The sequence below is a fragment of the Numida meleagris genome, chromosome 1, assembly GCF_002078875.1.
Source record: "Numida meleagris isolate 19003 breed g44 Domestic line chromosome 1, NumMel1.0, whole genome shotgun sequence".
Lineage (NCBI taxonomy): Eukaryota > Metazoa > Chordata > Aves > Galliformes > Numididae > Numida > Numida meleagris.
Window position 1 is genome coordinate 163218090 of NC_034409.1, and position 15186 is coordinate 163233275.

The 15186-nt window shown below is 39.1% G+C and overlaps 1 long non-coding RNA gene across 1 annotated transcript in view; it reads right to left on the minus strand.

The window, feature by feature from the left end:
- LOC110403017 overlaps positions 13067–15186 on the minus strand; it is a 20741-nt gene continuing 18621 nt past the window's right edge. Inside the window, exon 3 of the long non-coding RNA XR_002441461.1 lies at positions 13067–13548. This is a non-coding gene — a long non-coding RNA (uncharacterized LOC110403017). The remainder of the gene's footprint in view (positions 13549–15186) is intronic.

Consider the following 15186-nt stretch of genomic DNA (forward strand, 5'->3'; position numbering starts at 1 on the left):
GTCCTCAGACATCCAACATATTATTGCCTTGGTGATTTCAGTGTGGATAAGAAGGGCTGCAGAGGGAAGGAGGCATCTTAATCCAGCTGTTCTTTTCAGCATACACAATGAGAGGGATGTGGGGTCCTGTTCCCATCGCCATTCTGCCATCCTGCTGTAAACCCACAGAGGTGCCTGGAGAAGATAACTCTGCCAGCCTATACCATGGCAGCAAGTGCCCAGTTTGTGGCTGCCCACGGTGACACCTCTAGTTCTGATCAGAAAAGCTTCACAGCATTGTTCCTGAGGGACTGAACTCTGCATTTCATCTATTCCCAAGCCAGACTCTGGGGATTGCAACCTACGGGTCCTGTTTTAACAAATGCAGCTGTAAAAATGTTCTTATCTGGGATCTGTGACCAAAGCCAAATTAAGTGAGGCTATTAGATTCCTTGGGTAAAGACACAACTTTTTCCTCCACTCCAAGAAAAAAAGCACTTGAAACTATGGTGTAAAACAGAGAAGAAAAGGAGTAGGCATATATCACGTCTGTCTCTTTGTACGCAGTACTGGTGAGACTGCTCCACAAACATTGTGTTCAGATTTGGTCACTTCACTAGAAGGAGGTATTGGGTTGATTGAGACTATGCAGAGAAAAGCAGTGAAGCTGGTGAAGGGACAAGAAAGTAAGATTTATGAGGATTGCCTGAGGGAATCAGTGTTCGGTATGGAGTAAGGAGGCTGAGGTGGTACCTCACTCCTATCTACAACTACCTGACAGGAGGCTGCAGTGATTGAAAGTGTCAGTCTCTGTTCTCAGGTGACAAGTGACAGGACATGATGAAAAGCACTCAGCTTGCAATTGGGAGGTTTAGATTGAACAATAGGAAGAATTTATTCATGAAAAAAAAATGTGGTCAAGCATTGGAATAGGCTGTCCAGAAAAGTACTGGAGGTATTTAAAATGCGTGTGGACATAGCAGTAAGAGACAGGTTTTAGTGGCTGGACTTGGTTGGTCAGCTAACATGTGGACTTGATGATCTTGAAGGTCTTTTCCAACCTAAATGATACTATGGTTCTGTGGTTACAGTTCCTTCCTCTCTCCAGGTCCTTCACGCTTTAGTCAGGAAGAACAACCTGCCTTACTTATTCATTTACTTCCGTGTGGGTCTTCATAGCCTGTCAGTATACCCACACGTTTTTGGGTTTTTTTTTTATGTTTTAGTCCTTCTTTTTTTGCTGTATTTGTCTTCAGTCAGATAGCTCATTTAGAAGCAGACATTTAACACCCTTGAAGCTGTGAGCAATTCTTCAAACATCACCTTTACATCTCTTTTTAATTACAGTGGCTTTTGTGCTGCTCCTATCCACCAGCAGTGGTACAGAGAGTCGTAGAATCATTAAGGTGGAAAGACCACTAAAATAATCTAGTCCAACCATCAGCCCATCACCACCCTGTCTGCTAACCACGTCCCTCAGTGCCACATCTAAACTGTTCCTGAACACCTCCAGGGACGGTGTCCCCACCACCTCCCTCGGCAGCCTGATCCAGTGCATCACAACTCTTTCTGAGAAGAAATTTTTCCTAATATCCAATGTGAACCTTCCCTGGCACAACTGTTGAGGTCTGGTGACTGGGGTGGCAGACAGTTCATCCAAAGTAGCAGTGCAAAACACCCTTGGGCATCTCTAAATGACACTGGGGTCTCGCAGCTGTTAAGCAGCACTTAGTTCAGAAAACTCCCAGCTACATAACTCTCCAGTTTAAAGCAAATGGTGAGTGGAGTGACTCTGAGGTGTCTAATAGTGAGGTCACTCCACTAGGAGGCTGCACAGCTCCATCTCCTTGAGCAGCTACGTCTTCCCACACAGCCCTTGTTCTTTGAGTCCTTGTCTAAGCCTGCATCTCTCATGGGCACCATCTTGTTGCTCTGCCTGAAAGTCTGCACTCTGGCAACAAACCCTTGACTAAATATCCAAGCAGTTCAGCACAGTCATTAGCCCCAGATGTTTTTTTCTTCCCCAGGCCAGACATTCCCTCAGATGGGGAATATAATTCCCTTAGAGTACAAAACACAATTCAGACCCATGAGGTAGCTTGCAGACCAGAAGAATTAAAGACACTTTACTTCCCTATCTATACAACATCATATATATTATATTAGCAAAGTGCTCTACCAAGGCTAATAAACCCTACCCTGCACTTGGAGGTAATAAACCTGCTGCTTGGACCTCAGCCAATCTCATATCATTGCCAACCTAAAAGAGGTACCAAAGCAAGCTAGTGACAAAGTAGACTGAGTAAATATTTGGGTGTTTGGCCTCTGTTGAACTCCATGCTGCTGCAGCTCTGTTGCTCTCAGTGCCTGAGCTAGACAGTGTAAAGCTTACTCAGATATGTATCATAATCTGCTGTGGGTGAATATTAATTCTGACCTCGTGCAAAGAAGGAGAGAATAAGGTTCTCCTCCTTTTACCTCCCAGAAGTGGAGTTATATATGAGACTATTTGTCTGAGCATATATTGTCTTGCTGACAGAACTGGCTGACAGAGTGGCTTTGATCCTCCAGACAGAGTCCTAAATCATGAATCCAGGGTCCACAGGAGAAGGATATTTCAAACAGAGAGTGTCAATATTAATATCTCGTTTCACTATTTTTAATCGGCTAGAATTATTCAGTCGGGGCAAATTCTGCTCTCTATTATCCTGGTGCAATTCATTGATTTTGCAATGGCCAAGTGTAATTGTGTGCAGAATTTGGCCATTAATGTAATTTTAATAAAAGTTTCTTCATGTATATTTCATAAATCTATTATTTTGCAGCAAGTGTTTTCTAATCAGAGAGGAGAGATCTCTAGAGATTGTTGCTCATTTGGTAAGGTAGGCAAAAGGTAATAAATACCACTGCATTAGAAATGTAAGTGAAAGTGCAAATTAGAAGTTGCTTTAATGGGAGAGTAGATTAAATATGGTACATTTGCTTAAGTATCTTTATAATGTAACTTGGCTTTTCATCTTGATCTTTGGTTAAAATGACTTTCTCTGGATTTAACTCTTCATACATGCTAGAACACCTCTGCACAATTGGAATAAACAGCACTTTTAAATTAAATGCATATTGTGCCAAAGTCTTCCCTCAGCAGTATCTATGCATAGGAATTCATAACAGGATTTAAAATCAGAGCTGAAGGTCACCTCTTTTCTATCACAGGCCATTGCGTTTCTTCTCTGTAAGTAAATCTACTAACTTTGCTCAAATTAAAACATTTCAGCCCCCTTGAGATCTAACTGGTAAGCTCATCAGACAAGAGATCATCTGAAACAGAGCTCTAACAAATGCCCAAGGCCCTTGCAATGCCAGAAAACAAAGAGATGCAGTACTCTTGTATAGCAGTAAAGACCTGGAGTCCCTCTTTGAATTGGAAAGAGCTCACCCTTGCTTCTGAGTGCATGAATCTGGCATAGTGGGTGAGAACCAACCCATGAGGGTTTTTTATACCCCACGAAAGCAAAGATGTGCTCTTCCCAATTGACCTAGTTGCCTGAAGGTGCAAAGGACAGCAAAATTTCAAATTCATCTGTCCCGTTCTGGAAAAGCTTTCAAGACTTTGAAGATGAAACTCCTTGTCATCTCTATATTAACACAGGGCTGCACACATTAGTGGCAATGCATGGCATCTTCACCTTGTAGGCTGAGCAGAGATGGAATTGCTGCAGAATTTGTCGGTTCATGCTTCATGGCAGTTGTCTGACTGGATGTTCTTCCCACGTGAAGCTAGTCCAGTACTCTTGTTTCCTTCTGTATCATTAGAAATTGCCTTTATTTTATTTAAAGCTCCTTGCTATGAAGTTACATTTTGTCATTTACAAACGAGCTCTTCTAACTTTGGCATTCAGGCACAATGCTTCATTTGGTGTGGGTCAACCACACTGAGCCCTTCTCTGTCTATTAAAACCAGCTATTAGAACTCCTTTCTGTAGAGAAGTAGCTAAATCCAGTGAAAACTAAATAAATTCAATGATTGCCTCTCAATCACTTTTTCAGTAAATAGAAGAAGCCATTCTCCTTGTTAGATTTTCCACATTCTCCTTGAGTTGATGACATCTTTTCATAGTACCCCTAGCAGTGCTGTGTACAGAGGAACAATAACTCCACCACATCTGCTCAATTATTCCTTTATATATATTTAATAAATAAATAAAAACTAAAACAACAACAACAAAAAACAACCCCACAGCATACCCTGGGCTTTGACGATTCCTTTTTGACTGAAGGAATGCAGTTACTTTCCTGGAGTTCCTGAGAAGAGCAGGAATGGCCTTGTTTAGTGTCATTTGGAATCTGAGAGAGGTTTCTCAGCTCAGAAGAGTTTTCTTTCTGTTCAGCTGCTTAGTATTGCCAAAGGGTTATGAAAAAGGGTAAAAAGAAAAAAAGTATTATTTGAATACATTGCAACATTGCAATACTGAGACACTTTACATCATCCACATGACATATTCAAGATAGTTTTGAGTTATTACTTAGAAAAGCTTTTAATTTTTTGTCCTAGGAAAATGGCAGCAGTTTACATTATGAAATTGTCACACATATAGATCAATTAGGAAAACAGTATTTACATGCTTAGAAAGTAAAGGATATGTAAGCATAAGAGAAGGCTTGAAAAAAGGACATTTGTACTGGATCTAGAAGCATAACATCACAATTAGCTTAGCAGAGTCATGTATATCATACAAAATGCCATATTGATAGGAAAAAGCACTCAAACATGTCATGTACCACACAAAGAGGGTGGAACCAAACTGTGAAGTGCTGTGAGATATAATGTTCAAGGTACAATACACGATGAGCCTGAAAAGAAAGAGATGACAGCAACCAGACAGCAGACCAAAATAAAATAAAATAAAATAAAATGACATGCTGTCTTTGATCCTGTTTACAAGAGGAAAGCAACCTCACGGTAAAGCTTTCATGATATCAAAGAATCTGCAAGTGTAGGAGAGACTGTTTAGAGAGGGGGCTTGAACCTGGAAGTTTGCATGCAGTGCTCCCATTAACTTCAGCAAGAGTTCGGCGTGCAGAGAACCAGAAGGATGAGAGTTAAGATAGCTCAGTGAGCGGCTTGAAGACAAGAAAGATGTATGCCAAGAAAAATATCATTCTGCGCTGTCCTTCTTTACACTGTATTAGCTCACAAGCTTTGGAGATCAAGCCTATTTTTAACAAAGCTCAAGTATTATCTAAGGCTTTACCATATTCTGAAAGTAGCTACTTCTATGCAAAAAGGCTTTAGGATTGCTAGAGAAGCATAAGTCCACTCCTTTCTGAGAGGCAGAGGAACAGAAAATTTAACCTTGTACACAGAAAGCAGAATGAGCAAGTTTCATAGGGATCAGTACTGCTATTTCCTTGTTAAAAGATGAATTCTCTTTCAATAGCTCAGTGGTAACAATTAAACAATATATTAGCTCTCAAAGTCTCTTTCTAGTCAAAGACAGTGAAACACCTGTATGGGAGACAGGAAACGGAATGGAGGACAACCATTAAAATGTATTTTTTTCTAATACTCTGCAGCATTTTCTGCATCTGAACTAACTACCCATTTTTTTTTTGTTGTTAGTGCTGCCATAAAGGAACAATTCTAACGTATAAAAAAAACCAATAATAATTGGAAAAAAAAAACATATTGTATGTGTTATGCTACATACATTGCTCCAAAAGTAATGTCTCCTATTTATTTTCATGGAAACTACACATGCACAACTATACAAGCACAGTAACACTATTTGATAGAACAAATTCTTATCTACAAAGTACTATTTTTAACATAGTCAACAACATTAGCCAATTTGCATGGAAGAGCTGATAGAGACATTCTTCATTTCATGGAGTGACAGCTGTGCATGGCCATCCAGAACGTGGCTTGTCTTTCACATTGCTGTCACCGCTGCTGAAACACACCACCCACCACCTCACTGTGCTCACATCCGCTGTTTGGTCTCCATAAGCATTCAGCAAGTGTCAATGAATGTCAGTGGGTGCCATGTTTTCCACATGGAGAAATTCAGTGACACACCTTTGCTTCATATGCACTTCCATGCCAGATGCCATTTTGTCAGTCTGCCCCTCTGCTGCTATCTGTCACATGGCAATAAAATGTAATGAAATGTTTTTGGGAAGTTCAGCCTCTACTGCCACACCACCAACATCCATCTTTGACATTGTGGACCAACATAATAAAATATGAGGCATTACTTTCAGAGTAGCCCTCACTGTATGAATAACAGAATTATATGTAAAGCATAAGAGGTAAACCTCATGTTCTGCTCAGTACGCATAAAAGAAAACCTCAAAATGATGTCGTGTCAATCAGTGGCCTTTACAGTCCAAAGCAAAGGTGGGCTAACAGGAAAGATTCCACAGGAAAATAAAAATTACGAGAAGTCTATAAGGCACAATTCAGTAGGAAAAATTGAAAGAACTGGGTCCATTTAGTTACAAGGAAGGACATAAAGAGCCACTATTTTCCAATATGTAAAAATTTGCTGAAAAAAAAGAAAGAGATAAGCTGATCTCTGTGCCTATTATAGGTAGAACAAGAGGTTACTTGTTTACACTGTTTCAAACAAGATTTATACCAGACAATAAGAAAACCTTCCTAATGTTAGGTTTTAGAGGAGTCTTGTCAAGTTGATTTTTTTAAATGGAATACATGATAGATAAAAGAGTTTATTCATGGCTGATTCTGCCTTGAGACTAAGGATGGCTGATATTGCCTATCTAGGTCATTTGAGTCCAGATTTATAAGTTAAGCAACTGTCTCTGAAGTGAAATATGACAGATTTATTTTAAAACTGTACTACACAGACTAAGAGGAAAAGCGTAACTTCTCCAATTAAAACTGCAGGGGCGGCGTGAATAAGAAACATATTTGGAGATTTGGCCTATGTTAAAATAATTTCTCCAGTGCAGCCATCAAGAAGAATTTTAATGGTTATCAACAGTCAATATTTTTGGCCACCATCTCTGTTCTGAATGTGGAGGGTACAGAAAACATAATTCTCCTTGAGGCATTTCATTCTTGCTCACTGGACAGAGAGCCATGTGTTGATTCTCTAGACAGAGCACTTTATTCTGGTGCATTAGTTGATTAGCTTTGAAAAACAATCTTTTGAAGAGAAGAAAAAAAAACCTGTTCTAAAGCATTTTCTCTTTTTAGAGGGACTTACTGTTCCAAATTGCTTGCAGCTTTTCTCTCTATATAATGATTGCGGAGTTAAACACTAGTGAGTCTATATAAGTAGAATAATGACAATAACTAGAGCAAGGAATGAAAATGTTAAACTAACAAATAAAGAGGTCAATTATTGAAACAGATGAGAAGAGAGAGGGCAAATTCTAATAGCGAGACATAGCAGGCACAATGATTAGACCACAGGCAACGCTTACTGAGTTTGGGTTCAGAATGCTAAAGCAGCAACAGTGAAAAACAGAGGACACACAACGCAGAAAGAGCACATAAAATGACTGGAGGAGATATGGAGGCAGAAGAGAAAATGGTGCATATGAAAATATTATGAGACAGAAAATCCAGGAAGGAGAAGCTTACCTGAGGATGAAGAATTAAAATGAGTAGCTGCACTCCTGCAGTAATTTTTAGGGAAAGATCCCAATTAACCCACTCAGCTGGCCTCTGATTGCCCAAGTCCCTGTAGCAAAAGTGTGGCAATACTGTCATGGTTCCTCAAACATCAGTAAAATGGATTTCTCTGCATCTACATTTTCTTCAGAAGGGGTGACAATTTATGTTTAACACATAGGGCTTTCAGAGCACGTCTTTTTGAGGCATAGCCTCATAGCAGGGAGAGAAAACTGGCTGCTGATGATAATACTGAACATACTGAGGCTTACGCTTTACAGGGTTGATTGATCCAAACTCTAGTGGTGATGGAGGGGAGCTTGGTGGACAAAATCATTCCATGGCTGTAAGCGATCAGTGCCTTGTGGTAGCAGGAAAAAAGTGAAGTCCTTTGGTTTTATTTAGGTTAGAACAAGCAAGGCAGAGAATGACTGAAGGGCTTGAGTTCGAAGACAAACACTGTTAGTTTCTATTTACTTTTATCATCTAATATCTGATGCTTAATAGTTCTTGTGACATTTCACACACATGTGATGATTGCACTAAAGCCTAAGTCCATAGAAGCTGGACAGTTTACAGCAGCTGAGGAGCTCATTCTTCTAGGAAGCACTACTGAGACAAATCATTTTGATTTTAAGGCTTTCTTCCACCAATCAATATTTTTATTGCTTTAGTTGAGATAGGAAACAATCCTATAACAACAAAAGTTGTTGGGTTTTGTTTCAGATTGTTTGTTTTTCTTTTAACTGTTTGGTTCGAGCACAGTGAGGTAGCTTCTCCTCTCAGGGAATATGAAAAGGGTGGAAAACAATTTTTATTGTTTTGTGGGGAAAGGAAGGAAAAGACTTCAGTGCACTGTAGATAGGCTGAAGCTCATGCTGATGTATTCAGCCTTAGAGGCTGCATTTTCAACCATGCTGCTGTTTACATATAAGGACTAGTATTCCTGAACAGTCATATGCTACTACTGATGAGTATCATTTTGCCTTCTGTTTATGCTCTTGATTCATCCCATGTAAGAATTTGTGTTCCAAGTCAATTACATAGAGATATCTATGGCTGTTCCAGACAAAACCACTTTCTGTCATAAAATGAATGCTAACTGTCCAGCAGGAATAGAGAGCAGAGCTTTGTGTTCATTGAAGTCAGCTACCCAAATTACCATATTCACAAAATTTCTGTTTTTGTACCTCATATGTCACACGCAGGTGAAGTATGGGACTCTGTTTAATGATGGTTCTTTGGCCTGGTAGCCACAACTCAATCATCAGAATCAGCATTGCATGCATTATCACTGATCTCTCTGTCAGACCTGTGCTTTGAGGAGACTTTCAACGTAGCCTCAAGGTGGGCAAGGCCTCTTTCTCTGAATATTACTCATTTTGCTAGCAACACAGCCGTGTGAAGGAAGATTTAATTCATTTATCAATTCCACTACTGAATTCTTCGAAAGGTGACAGATCTTTGTATTCAAAAGCCTGGAAAAATCTTCCCAAGTATTGCTCCATTACTTTTTCAATTTGTAGCAAGAAAAGATTATGACAAGACAACAGATTAGTTTCTAATTTGCAACTTCTCCAGCATTCACAATACTTAGCTAAACCAGCTCTACCTGCAGAGCCTCATGTCCAGTAAAACTCATTTAAAATTTTGTGCAGTAAAATAATTTTTTACTGAAGGAGTGAGATCTACTCCTGGCACCCTTCCTTTCTACTTTAATTTCCCAGTTTGATTAAAATAATAATAAAAATAATTAATAAGTGAAAACTTCATATGCTTCTGTTACGGTTGCAACAATATTTTAAAACCTGGACTATGCCAGTGGCCAAGCCCTAGGATAAAGCTTCCAGACAGAAGAGTCTAAACAGAATTGCCAGAAAGAGATGGGGTAGCGTAAGAGAAATCACAATCAAAGAGAGCCCAGAACATTCCTATGCTGTCAATCTCATTTCTGATAAAAACTCATTTTCTTATCCTGAGCATTTCTGTAAAATTACAGTCTGTCAAGATAAGTTATTGTCTGCAGAAGACCAGTAGCTTGCTAAGTGTTTACACACTTTTCTGTTAAAAGCATTATATATATATATATTTGTAAAGGACTAAAAAGCATTAAGCATTGCAAAAATCTATTGTTTTGTACTTATTTCTTATGAAACATTTCATCTGTAAGAAGTTGTTCAGACAACGTTGGCCATTCACTAGTTTCAAGTCCCTTTGTAAGGACTGTGCTATTGACACAGAGTCATCATTTCCCCCTTCATAATCATATTTTTATGCCTCATGTCATTCCCACCTGTGGCTTTCTAGTAATTAATGATGTTACAATGCAAATTCTAATCAAGCTGCATATGTATTTTGCTCATTTGTTTCCTTATGGGAAACATTTTAATTTCCCCTGGCCTTTACACAGCAGCTGCATGTCCTACTGATTAGTTCTTCTGCTGAAAAGTGGTCAAAGAGTTGTTTAGGCCAAAAATCAGTCCAACTCTTTTAGCCCGGAGTGTCCTAATCCATGTGTCACATGGTTTTATTAAAAGCTATGTAAATCACAGGATCCATGAAGTGTGCAGCAGTAGTGAGAAAAACAGAGGAAGATGAGAATTTGAGGCCTACAAAGGCAAGCCACTTTAGTGGGTGTACTGAAAATTTCAGCAACTGTAACAAACAGAAGGCAATTTTTCCTGCTGCAGAATGGTATCTGTTTAAGAACATGCCAATATATCAACCCGATTTTGGCAGTGTCTATGAAGCAGACAAAAGCATTCAAAGTAGAATTTTGTCATTAGCAAACACTTAAATGTATATTTAAATGATTTTTAATGCATATGTAGCAATGTGTCTATTATTTTAAACTTCTGTTTAATTGCACAGGAACACAGAGATTGTCATGCAGTTGAAGCATAGGCCTGGGAATGGAGTGGTATACTGAGATCTTCCTAGGACTCGTTTTAATATTCTGTAAAATGGTAATGGCAGCTCATACAAAAATCACAGCAAGACTGTGAGGTCTAATTTTTCAAAGTTCTTTGATGGTCTCTGATACAAAGCACTAAAAAAATGCTAACTATTGTTCTTATATATATATCTTCTCTTGTACTTCAAAGAGATCTGAAGATGTATCTCCATTATAGCTTAATGATCTGTATCTTTCTTTTTGTTTTCTTTTTTTTTTCTTGTAGCTGAAAGGTGTGTTTTAAATTAGGTTCAAAGAACTGAGAAAGAAAATATCCTCCCTTGGCCTTCCCAAGTCATCCACATTGCCTTTATCTTCTTTCACATCTTTGTACTGTTTCTGTAGGTAAGTTTTCATCTAAAAGAAAAAACATATCTCAACAGCTCTTGCAAACTATCTAACTATCATGGGTTCTTGTCTGTTCTGAGGTGATTTTCATCTATGAGCTAGTAATGAAATGAAATCTCTACAGCTGGAAACCTTCTGGTATTAAATTTAACTAAGTGTCTAGAAAAGACTTTTGCAATTCATTCAAGTGGGCTTGAGTAACTGAATAAACAAATATCTTGCAATTTTCGTAACATAGCTCTTGATCCTACAGTTTTCTCTCAGAATAGAAGTTTTGCTGTCTTCAGAGCTTGACAATCTGTTCACTACAATACTACCTCATCATCACTCCTGGGCACTGAGATAAAAATGCTGTATGTAGTCTCCTGTTTGTAAGAGCTGATACCAGCACCTAACACCAAATTTGCCATCTGGACCTACTTTCAAGGCTCCTCTCAGTGAAGGTATTGAGATTGAGACCTACTCATTGTTCATACCTGTATAGTGAGAAGGTATGACAAAGATGGTCCCGTTCTTCTGAAGACAGTCTGGAAACCCCATCAGATGAGAAATTGCAGAGGCATGTCCAAGGATATGCTACTCCATAAACTGACGAACACTTTGTTATACCTGCAGCCCAGATTTACTGTAGGCACTAGCAGTCTTTGTTTCCTTCACCTCTTTAGAAACCTTCTACGTGCTATCTTTCCTGTGTACCTAGTTTGAAGAACTTACTGTTCTCCTTCCATTATACCAAGGATATGTATTTCTCTTCTTCTAGCAAGTAGTGACTTCTTCATCTCCACTATTCTCTATCAAGATTCCCCATTCTCCCTTGGCGTACTCATTCACCTTCTCCATCTCCCCCAGTTCCAACACCTGTATGGATCTTTCTTGCTCTGCTCCTCCTACATCAGAGACTATTGTGGCTTCTGTTTTTCAGTCAGGATTCATTTTCCTCTTCCTCCATATCACTCACTATCTCTTTCCTATTTATGAGGATTTTTAATTTTTTTGTTGAGAACGGTCTTTCTTTTATGTAAGAAAATACTTCTCTACAGAAGTTCTTCCTGATCTGTAGAAAACTTTGTCTAAGAACAGTTGGTGTATGTATGTAGCTGATGTCAAGTGGATGGTGGGCCCCTCATTCTGTTTTCCAGTTGTTTGTTATCAAAATCCATTGAATTCTGTCCAGATATGCTCTAGACAGCTCATGTCTGATCTTTTGCAGTTGGTAGGATATGGCCCCCCAAACTGTCATTTTACTTCCAAAAAGAAAAACAACATCAGGATGAGGGCAGAATTTACACTCTCAGCCAGTTTCCTCACCTCTGTAAGTGAATGACCAGTTGTGCTGCTCTACATGCAGACAATGATTTTGAGCATCAAACATTTTGATAAGTAGAGCTCGTGAAGAATTCAGTGTGTGGCTAAGCTCTCCGTAGCAATATTAATAAACAATGACCTTGCTTTGAAAATATAGTGTGTGTTTGTTCAGTGCCTCTCAATGATCTCTGTTGATTTGTCTAGTGCTTTTGGTGTTCTTGGAAGTGCTTGCCCTGACAGAAAACCTAGAGTATCTGAAGTTTATTTTATTAACTATAAACTCCAATATAAGCACTTAAACAGACACACACACAGACACAAGTGCTTACATTGTAAGATAGTTTTTACTCATTTTCCAGCAAAGTTCTCTCATCATAAATGATCAGGAGCACTTAAGAGCACTACTTGCTTTATGTATGGATACACGGAAAAAATCTTTGGGATAGCAAGATCAATTAATTTAAAATAATACAATGAACATTTTTGGAGTTGTAACCTTTTTTTTTTTTAACTGTAAAGGGAACTTTCAGAAAAGTACTTAATTTCTGTGTCATTTCTCCTAGTTGTACAATGGAATAATAACATTGCTTTATCTCACTGGGTATCCATGAAGAAAATTCATTATTCTTGTGAGAGCCTACACTACCAGAGATAAGGGCAGTGGAAAAGCCTCTCAAAAATTATTTGCATTTGAGCTTATCACTGGTCACATGAGTAAAGTTAAATACATTCATAAGTGCCTGCTGGCTTTGGATGTAGGTGCAATTAAGGCAAAGCTCAAAAGTTTGAAATTCTTAAAATGAAAATGTTGTTCCAATTCAAGAATTCAAAAGCTATGGGGTTAAGAAGCACAGTCCATATTCTTGGAATATGCCTTTCTCTACATCACTCTATCATTTCGCAAATAGGAAAAAGAATATTGAACAAAGACAAAAACAGCGTGAGGCATTTCCATGGTGCTGTATAGACTTATTAGCTTACAGTGAGAAGTTTTGTTAGCACTAGAGTAAGGAATACTGTTCAGTGCCCTACTGCTTGGTTCTGATACATCCTGACAAGGATAAGACCTTCCCCAGGCTGTTTCAGAGATGCAGAGCCTTTCAGTGGATGTTGCTGTTGAAGACTCAATCTGACCCTTTGGGAAGTACACAGTTATTTCTGTGGGTTTTTTTTCTTTTTTTTTAAACATAAGCAGGGAAAGTATCAATGTTCTCCAGCAATCTTCATCACGTGGCTTTTCACAGCAAGAAGAACAAAAGGTAGAACAAAAAGTACAGGTTGTCAAAGATGCTGTCACTTGGAACGTATTTCTCCTGAGCTGTATCTGAAAAGGGAGATAAAAGAAAAGATACTAAAATATTTTATGTGTGTTTGAGATGAGCTTGGTGCGATTCCTGTTGTTTCTGTGCTAAAGCACATCACTGACTAAAGCAACATAAAGCTCAAAATGCCAACTTTGAAAATAGTTAGACAAACACTATTTAGAGGCTTGGTTGTTTTGTTGTTTTCAACTTTGCTTTAACCTGTCAAACTCAAAAACTGCCATTTGTAGACACTGTCTCTGCCCCCTCACCACTTACAAGGGTTTATACCACTATTGTGAGTCTTCTCTTTCAGTTCTTCTGCTTTAAATAGCAAGATGGAGAAAAACAACTGCCCAGAAATGCCACTGTTAGCGAAACACAGTAACGCATAGACTGCACGTCTTGCCTTACAATTATTACTGTGCATCTACACATCCAATGGGCAAGTTGTCATTGTGGCCACTGCTTCACCTCCCTGATTTCACCAGGGGTGCATAGAAATCACCCCTTTTAAAGACGCTATATTTATGTCTCCTCATTGACTGTGGTTGGCAGTCTGATCTGCATGCTAAGCATGGCTGTTGTAATAGCCATAGTGCCTGAGAGGAATGTTTGGTAACCACCGCAAGAGGAGTTGCTAGTTACAAGCTGTGCATCCGTGTTTCATGTCTTCAGTCTGCTTTAATTTCTGTCTTACTCTACATCAAGCCTGACGTTACTGCTTCGCAGCTAAGGATAGTATTTTGCAAACAGCAAAGGGCAAATTCACTCCCAAACATTGACTCCTTTTTTAATCACAAAAAGCAAGAGGGCAGGAGTCCTGCAAGACTTTGTACTCCTACTCCACAGGCATGACACCCTGCAGATAATAAGCATGCTATTCACCTCCCTAACTAGAAACTTCTGGCTGAAGCTAGTTGTCTGGCATCCACCTATAGTCAGCAAAGAAAGAAAAGCACTGAAGAGACTGATTGATCCAGTCCTAAAGCAGATGTCTCAGACAAGCAGCATGAATTGCCCTCTGGAGCTTATCTCCTTCCGTTAATTATAAAGGTAGCCTGGAAAACTGGTTTAGACTAGGCACTGGACTTACAGGCAGCTTAAGTTAGATGAGCTGACTTCCAGCCCCAGTCAAAAAGAGGCTACAGCAGAATCCTTCCTCTCTGCCTCTAGAAGGCTTTCTGCTATGAAGAAACTTCAGGCAAAGCCCTGGCTTAAATTAACTCCATGGCAGCACTTTAACCAGACTCGAATTTCCCCCATCATACTTCCTTCTGATTCCTGCAGCAGCATAGCCTCACTGCAAAAAAACTGCAAAAGGGGCACAGCTGCAGTAAAACTTTTGGCTAAACATTTCACAGTATAAGAAAATAGAAAATATTGGAGAAGTGCAAAACATGCTATTTCAAAGCTGTTAGCAACTTTGCCTTTGTTTTCAAAATGTTATTTTGCTGTACCATGCTACAAGGTTTTAACAGTCAAAGCCACTCTTTTTTCATCAGATGCCATAAATTATGATATGAGAATTCAAAAGAAAGAAAGAGACAGAAAGAGAGAGAAGGAGGGAAGGAGGGAAAGAAGGAAGGAGGGGAGGGAAGGAAGGAAGGAAGGAAGGAAGGAAGGAAGGAAGGAAGGAAGGAAGGAAGGAAGGAAGGAAG